The sequence below is a fragment of the Vidua macroura genome, chromosome 9, assembly GCF_024509145.1.
Source record: "Vidua macroura isolate BioBank_ID:100142 chromosome 9, ASM2450914v1, whole genome shotgun sequence".
Taxonomy (NCBI): domain Eukaryota; kingdom Metazoa; phylum Chordata; class Aves; order Passeriformes; family Viduidae; genus Vidua; species Vidua macroura.
In genome coordinates, this window is record NC_071579.1 from 3,072,360 (window position 1) to 3,081,376 (window position 9,017).

Sequence of the window (9,017 nt, forward strand, 5' to 3'; positions counted from 1 at the left end):
GGCTGGGATGACAGAGGAGTGTCCTTCCTGCCTTCAGGCTGCAAATACTCCCTGCAATAAAAAGAAAGATGGACCAGAACTCCACCAACTCCATCTCCAACCTGATGAAGCCAAATTCACAGGCTCAGCTCTCTCCAAAGCAACCCTGCTAGCAAACAGGGGTGGCTTTGACAAAACCACGCTGTCAGGACAAGCGCCAGAAGACAGAGCTGTTGAAAATTTTTTTTCCCAGCAGGTCTAAACTTGCACTGAGCAGCTGATGCTCAAGGCAGCCAGAGAAGCCCCATCCTTGGCGTGCAGCCAGGAAGGAGATGCTGCTTCCCTCTCCCAAACCTGTGAAAGAGAAAAGGCCAAGGAGCAAAACCTCTCCCTGAGAGCTCCTCGGTGCTGGGAGGTGTGAAAAAGCGTCCCCCTTGCTGCAGCGACAGGCAGGCAGCTCAGCAGCCCTGTGAAGGCAAACACCCCCAGCAGCCAAGGCTGAGCACGGCTCCCAAGATTCCTCAATGGGGAAAAAGTTCATTGAGGAATTTTTAGGTTTAATTCCGCCCGAGAAAATGCAAGGGAAGGGAAGTTACAGCATATCAGGTGCTGTCTCACGAGTTGGGGAGGGGTGGGGGGAAAAGCAACCCCTGTGAGGCTCCTCTGGTGACAAATAAAGGAGTTGGGATTTGTAGCAGAGCTCGTGGAGATGAGGCAGGTTCCATCACAGCATCATCCACCGTGGTGGGGTGTTCTGAGCTTGCAGGAAAGCTCCTTCCCACCAAACAAGCTGGTTGGCATCATCCAGGGAAGATGGGATGACACCAGCTGGGATTCCAGGTGGGGTTTGGGAAGCATAATGTCCCACTGACCTCCTCCCCCACGGCTGGGATAAGCACCAGAACATTTGAAAGCTGCTTTAGTACAACTGCAGGGACCTTCCTGAAGCTTTACAGAATCACGGAATGGTTTTGTTGTGCAAGGAACCTTAAAGATCATCCCATTCCAACCCCCTGCCATGGGCAGGGACACCTTCCACCAGACCACGCTGCTCCAAGCCCCATCCAGCCTGCCTTTGGACACTTTCAGGGATGGACATCCACAGCTTCTCTGAGCAACCTGTGCCAGGGCCTCTCCACCCTCAGTCGAGAAAATGCCATTTTGGGAGTGCCCAGTGAACCATCCTCTGTATTTTAAAATGGAAAACAATGAGTTAAATGAAAAATAAGTGATTGTTTGATCAAACTAGATACCTCCTGAGGTCCCTGAATTAATCTGTTACACTGTCATCCCTGAAACACAAACAGGGCGGGAAGGGCAAGGCAGGTACTACACCAAAGGAATGGAGAGTAGTAAATAACATTAACCCTACAAACTGCAGAGGCTGGAAAATACCTCTGTCACAAACAGTAGCCAGCCTGCCACCAGAATCACACAGGGACAGGTGGGGACTGCCTGGGAGAGGGGAAGAGCTTGAATTGTTCCAGGGGAGGGAAAGGACGAGGATGCAAACGAGCAGGAAATAGCAGAAGTTTCGGTGCTGCACCGAATCACGCTCTGCCAGTGCAGGGAAGTGCTAAAAACCAGGGACTGCTGAAGCAGAGGGCTGTGCTGCCATCCAGAGGGACTTCAGAAGCCTGGAGGAACAGCAGAGGAGCAGCATGGAGTTCAGCTGCACGGCAGACACCAAGCCCTGCACCTGGGGAAGAACGAACCTGTCCGTGCTACCTGGGAAGGGGCTGGGCAGGGAGAGCCCCACAGAATTCACAGAATTCCCAGCATGACCAGGTTGGATCACCGGGTCCAGCCCAGCCCCAACACTTCAACTAAACCCTGGCACCCAGTGCCACATCCAGGCTTTGTTAAACACACCCAGGGATGGTGACTCCACCACCTCCCCAGGCAGCCATTCCAGAACTTTATCACCCTTTCTGTGAAAAACTTCTTCCTAATTTCCAGCCTGTATTTCCCTTGGTGCAGCTTGAGGCTGTGTGCTCTGGTTCTGTCAGTGCTGCCTGGAGACAGAGCCCGACCCCACCTGAGCACAGCCACCTTCCAGGAGCTGTAGAGAGTGACAAGGTCACCTCTGAGTCTCCTTTTCCCCAGGCTGAGCACCCCCAGCTCCCTCAACCGTTCCTCACAGGGTTTGTGTTCCCAGCCCCTCTCCAGCCTCGTTGACTCCTCTGGATGTACTCAGGTGTCTCAAAGTCCTTCCCAAATTGAGGGGCCAAAACTGGACAGGGCACTCAGGGTGTGCCCTCACCAGTGCTGAGTACAGGTACCAAGGGACCCGGTGGCCACCAGCACTGTGCTCTTGAAAAAAAAGGGCCAGGATTCCCCTGGGGTGTGTCAGGCAAAGCCAGTGGGTCGAGGAGGTGGCCTGTCCCCTTCATTTAGCCTTGGTGACACATGCAGAGTGCTGTGCCCCACAGGACAGGAGACATTTAGCAACTCCAGCCAAGGTGCCTAAAGGACAGGAGCTGGGAGAGCTGGGGCTGCTCAGCCTGGCTGGAAGAGGCTCAGAAAGGATCTGATCCATGCACAGAGCACCTGACAGGGGAGGAAGAGGCAGAGCTCCTGTCTGCAGCACCCAGAGACTGGACTTGAGTCATGCCAGAGCTGCCCCAACCCTGTTTCCCAGCCCTCCCAAAGTCCTGGGGTCAAGACAACAGGCACAAACTGCAATAAAGCAAATTCTGCCTGGACAGAGGAATAAACTTTTCCACTGTGAGGGCAACTAAACATTCGGGGGAGATACTCAAAACCCACTTGGACATGCTACTGGGAGGAGCTTGGAGGACTGTGGAGCCTGCTCCAGGTGACCCTGTCTGAGGTTCTTTGCCACTTCACTGCCCCACCATAATTCTGTGTTTCTGAGCCACAGCCAGCCCCAGGCCAAGGGGGAAGCTCCTTCCAAAGGCTGGCTCCTGGAAAGCATGGACCACAGTTTGAACACTGCTAACAAAGATTCCCAACACCTGCAGCTGAGATTGCAGTGAGGGAAGCAGGAGCTGCCAGGATGCAGTGGCAAAGCACAAGGCAGCAGATCCTGAGTGGAGGCATCTCCTGGGAACCACCTTGTCCTTCCATGCTCAGCTCCTGAGGAGCTCCCTGGAACCACTTCTGAGCCTGCATTATTTCTGAATAAACTTAAGAACAATCAACCTTAACAGAAATCAATCTTAACAGAAAAATGCTCTTAATTAACTCAATGGAATAATAAAACATAACACTACAATGAAAATAAGAACATGAGAAATTTACTGGAGAAACTAAAAAGGGTATAAAAAGCGTATTATGGTTTTAGGAGATTTGGGGTTGCTTGCACCAACTTGTGGCTTCATCAAAAACAAAGCAATCATTGTGTTCTCTTTTGTCCATATTGGTCCATATTGGTCTAAAACTGTCTTTTTCCATTCCACATTTAATGATTTTGTTCTGCTGGCGGGACTCCTGTCTCCCCTCTCTGTAGAAATAATAAATAATGCCTCCTGGGAGGCATCTCCTGGGAGCCACCTTGTCCTTCCATGCTCATCTCCTGAGGAGCTCACTGGAGCCTCTTCTGAGCCTGCACTGGCTCAGCCACACAGGAAGGCTCAGACCCTCCTCCACCCCTCTGGCAGCCCTCGGGAGGCTCTGCAGTCACTGGAATTAACTCAGGGAATTCCTGCAGGGTGTGCCAGAAACCCAGGCTTTGAGGAAATTCGGTGAAGGATGCTGCTATTTCCATGCTGTTGCCAGGATATTCAGTGGAACTCGAGTTCACACCAGGTCAGAAAAACAAACTCCTCCCCAGGATGCAAACCTTGATCCGCACTAAAGGGAAGCAGGGAGAGCACAGGGAGGTTCAGGGCAGGCACCTTTTGGAGAGATGTTTCTCTGCTGTTCCGGGTAAGGTACCATGACAAAAACCATGTTTCAGTGCACCCACTGCCAGGTTTAGCACATTCACAGTCCTTTTCACTGCCTGCACTGCTCCTCATGCAGGGTACAACATAAGCAGGCAGAGGCACATTAACAAAGAGACACTCGTTAGGCTCAGAGAGGTTAATTGCTTTGCAGGGGGCTGTAGAAGACTTGGAAGCATGGGTGGATCTACAGGAAGGATCCTCCCAGGTTCGTAATTCACAGCATCACCTGCCACTGAGATCTCAGGGCTTTGACCTGCAGAGCCCCCAGAGCTCCTGCCTGAGCTGCCCCAACCCCATTTCCCAGCACTCCCAAAGCCCTGGGGTCATGGCAACAGACATCTGAAGAGGAGCCCGTGGTGGGGAAGGACAAACCCAGATGGTGCTGTGTTGGAACCCTGGTTAGTGAGAATTTCAGACTTTCTGTGCTGACAGGCACTGACCCCCAGGAGAACACTGCATTGACCCGAGGCCATGGAGGCTTCCAAAACGGAATGACAGAACTGGGATTGTGGGTGTGGAGTTTGAATAGAAGTGTGTGATAGCACAGGGGGAAAACTTAGAGTTGAAGGTTTTAGAATATAGTAATAGATATAAAGCAAGATGGAGGTTTTAGGGCAGAGGTTGGTCCTTCTTCTTCACCTTCTTCTCCATGGGTTTGGGTGGTTTTGTGTAATTGGATAAAAAAGTCCACATTGTGGGCCATGGGTGGTTGGTTATTGGGTTAAAAGTAAAAATACTTTAGATGCCATTTCTTATTTGGACAGTTTATCCTTAAAAAGCCTTGTAGAGAGAGAGACAGGGCTCCATTTTTACCTTGTTAAAGTGCTGTAGAACTCACAACTTGTGAGGCTGTAACACAGATAAGAACTAACAAACATCTGAGTCCAAACAAGAAATACCATCTCACCGTTTAATCCTGACCCTGGCAGAGAAAAGAAGCAAAAGAATCAACAGTGCTGGGGAATATGCTGGGAGGCAGTGATGGAACTGGTGGCCCAGCACACACCAAAAGGGCCCTTTGTCTCATTCAGCACCAGTAAAAAGATTTTTTTTTTTAAGAAATGAGGATGTAAGGAAAAAAAAAAAAAAACTCAGCTTCATTTGTAATCTGGGATGCAGAGCGTGCACATAACCAGACAGAGGCTGCCAAGTCGAAAAAAGCCAGTGAGATCTGTGAGCAACACCCTGTGTGTCTGCAGCCTGTTCTGCTCTCTCCCTGCTTCCCATCCAACCACGTGGAGGCAGAGCTGCAGGAACACCCCAGACCCACAGGCTCCCCACGGGAGCAGCACAAAGCTCCCTGGACCAGGGATCTGCTGGGTCTCCTTTTCCTAGGAGCTCCTTAGGCTCCCAAGAAATCAGACCTCTCAAATTCACAGCACCAGAGACATGAATTTAGATGCTGCAAGACAGGGCATCACTTTTATCTACATCATCCTTTGGGGTCACTGTGCTAGGGCAGAGTGCTTTGCTTCCCACGGGGACACTCAGACCCTCCACCCATCGCTCAGCGTTGGGATATTGGGACACACAAGACAGATGATGGACTTTGGACCTGGCTAGCACGAGAGATTTGGTAACAGGATGCCTTGGCAAGAGCAAACAGAACTTTGAGGATTAAATCAAGATTGCAAAGAAGGTTCAATCAGACGGGTTTTCTGGAAAAAGAAAATTACATCAGACTTCTGCAAGCAAGAGATGTTTAAAATGTGTACGTTTGTTTATGTGATGATTAATCCAATCACTGTAGTAAAACATTACTAGTCTTCCTAGAATAAGTACATAAGCAGTTATACTCCACAGTAAAATTGGATTCTTTGACCACCTCAAAGTCTTCCTTATCTCTCATCACTGATAACTCAGGTGCTCAAAGGCTGAATTACATCATCCCCCCTTCACACTGTGCCACAAGTCTGCTGCTTTCCCCCCAGCCTCCCCCATTCCCTGCCCAACACCTGCCTGGAATCTGGCTTTTCCATGCATCCTGGCTGTAAAGATCATCCCAAAACAAGGGCACAGCTTGTATTCCCCAAACTGCACAAGCTAAGCTTAACAAATCCCCATGCACACGTGTGTTTCGGCCATGCAAAGCAGGGTTGGGTCCTGTGTGCTTCATATTCAGCCTGAAGAGTTTCTGGGATGTGCTCCCTGTCTGGCTCTGCCTGTCCTTACCATCAGCTAAGGAAGCAGCTGCTCCTCCTGGAGAGGCCACAGGAGGTTCCCTGCTTGCTTATTTTGACAAGGAGCTTTTCTTCTGAGTTGTCCCTAAGCTCAACATTATCCAAAGGATGCTGCCAGGCATCCAGAGCAAAGACAGCAGTGATTCTACCTTGGAGCACTGCAGATCTCCCCAGATACCTCCATCCCTGACCCCGAGGTGTGAACACAGGGATGGAGGGCAGGGCAGCAGGCTGGCACTCTGGAAAAATGGGGTTCAGTGTCTGCCCTGGGCTGAAGTCCCTCAGACAAGAACAAGGTGGGCTGGTACATTCATTTTTCACCATAAAGTTAATCCCCTCCCAGAGCCACAGGGACTTTGTGTTTTCTGTTCTCTGCCTTGGTTTACTCTTGGGGAAAAAAAAAAAAAAAAAAAAAAAAAAACAGGGAAAACAGCATTCTACCCTTCTTATTCTACTCGTGGAATTGTTTCACTGGCAAAAGGAAGCAGAGTTGGAGGTTTAGTGAGGGTCAGACCTGCCAACACTGGTGAGCATGAAAAAAGAGCCTTTCTTCACTACCCTCAGAGCAACCCACATCCAGAGCAGCTAAACAACATCTGGCTACACACCAGGAATGCCACATCTGCAAGGACAGGGGAGCAGAAGGCTCATGCAGCAGGACAGAGGCACAGGCAGCACCTTTTGCTGTGCCTAGCACGCTGCAGACCACCCAGCCACAGCCTGCAGCTACTCAGACATTTTCCATGTTTCCCATGTCCCATTTAATGCCCTCCACCATGCTGGAGCTATGAGAGAACACCCCTCTCACTGCTAACCAGAGCCAGACTGCTCCAGTGAAAGCCCCCAGGGTGATCCAAGGCATGTGAGATGGGCCCTTTGGAAAATGAAATCACAGGGAAATTGCATTATTACTAATAAAATTACACGTAAGGAAATTAATTTGCTTTTTCTCCCCCATAGGGTATCCATCTATTCCCAGAAAACATCTCTGGTGCTGGGGTTGCTGGTTCTGCACACCTACCAGGGCTTTGGCAAAGCTTTTGGGGAGAATACTGATGGCTTGTCCCAGAAGGATAGAATGGTTTGGATTGGAAGGGACCTTAAAGATCATCTTGTTTCAGCCTCCCTGCCACAGGCAGGACCACCTTCCACCTGACCAGGCTGCTCCAAGCCCCATTCAAAACCTGGCCTTGGGCACTTCCAGGGATCCAGGGGCAGCTACAGCTTCTCTGGGCAACCTGTGCCAGGGCCTCCCCACCCTCACAGTCAAGAATTCTTAACCTTAAAGCCACTCACTTCCAGTTTAAAGCCATTCCCCCCCCCCCCATCCTGCCACTGCATGCCCTCATCAAAAGTCCCACTCCTCCTGATGTTTGAGTCTGATGATAAAGCAGGAACCTCTGGCATGTGGTTTTTGCAGGCTGATGGGGTATCAGGGCACAGAAGTCTGAGAAAGGAACAGATGAAACCCCTTGGTGCTCACCAACATCCCAGGAAGGGGCCTGGCAGAGCAGGTAGTGGGGCTCTGTGGTCCTCAGTGGGACATGGGGTCTGCAAAGCCCAGGGGCCAGAGCCCATTGTCCACCCCAGCATCACAGACTTCCAAAAGACCATCACAAAGCGGGATGAAATGATAAACTCAATCACCCAGGAGCTGGGAAATGCAAAGACAGGACCCTTCCAAGCTGGGGAAACACCCTCTTAAACCCCATTGGGATGGCAGCACCCAGCACTGCCGCCTGAGCATTCCCACTGTGTTAAAAACAGAAATACGGGGATTTGGGGCTTTTCTTGAAATACTGGGTTGCTGGATGGAGCAACTGAGGGCAGCCAAAGGTGGGCACATCCCACCAGCAGGAGCAGGAAGAGCTCCAGCTCCATGTCCCTGCCACCAAGCAGAGCTGCGGAGCTCACCAGGCCACTAATTAGCGAGCGGGCTAGCCGACAATTAACGAGGCCACCCCTCTGCTTCCTGCCCCGCCATGATTTATTCATTTGGCACCCCCAGCGGGCTGCAAAGGATAACGAGGTACCGAGCGCCTGCCGAGCCCATATGGCAATTTATTTCGACTGCAAAGCTGCCCGAGTTGCCGGCCAGGAGGTTCCCCAGGCACAAAGGGATGAGCAGCACCAGGGAGAGCCCAGTCCCAGCGATGGGCTGCTCTCCAAAAAAAGCAGGAGCAGCCCCAGCATTATCACAAGTGGCTTTATCATGGAAACCATCCCAAAGAAACCCTACCAGCTTCACACCAGTGGAGCGCTGACCTAGATCTTGCCAAAGCAACGTGCCACATCTAATTAATTCAGGGGCTCCCATCTCCTTTGGGTGTTTTATTAAACATTATTCCCCAAATCAGGTTCTGGAGGCAGGGAACTGCTCCAGAGCAGTGATAGTGGAGTAGGATGTGCTGCAGCAGCTTATCCCAGGCAATCTTGCTGATTGCTGAGCAGGCACAGGGAGAGGAAGCTTGTTATTTCAATGTGGGACTGAAGCACGTGGCTGCAGCCTTGTCACACAGTGAGCGTGGGGTGAGAGAGGCTAATCCAGGACTTGGAGCTTGGCTTTCCTCACAGCACCAAGGCAAACGATGAGGATAAGTTGAATAAAGTAAAATAATAAATAAAACCGGTGGGTCCTAGCTCTTGTTTTCTCAAGTCTATTAATGTCCCAGCTTGCTCTGGTTCAGAAAGATTTGGGCGCTTTTTAGAATTGAATGCAAATCATGGAACCATTGAGGTTGGATAAAACCTCTAAGATCAAGTCCAACCATTAGCTCAGCACTGCCAAGTCCCACAAAAAATGTCCCCAACCACCGTATCTGCAGATAATCCCCTCTCAGCTGGGTTAAGCCACAACAAAAGCAGAAAGGCAACAGCCCCAAACATTATCTAAATACCCAGATCCAGCCAAGGGAAACTGCCTTGACGACTTCCAAAACAGAGAGCT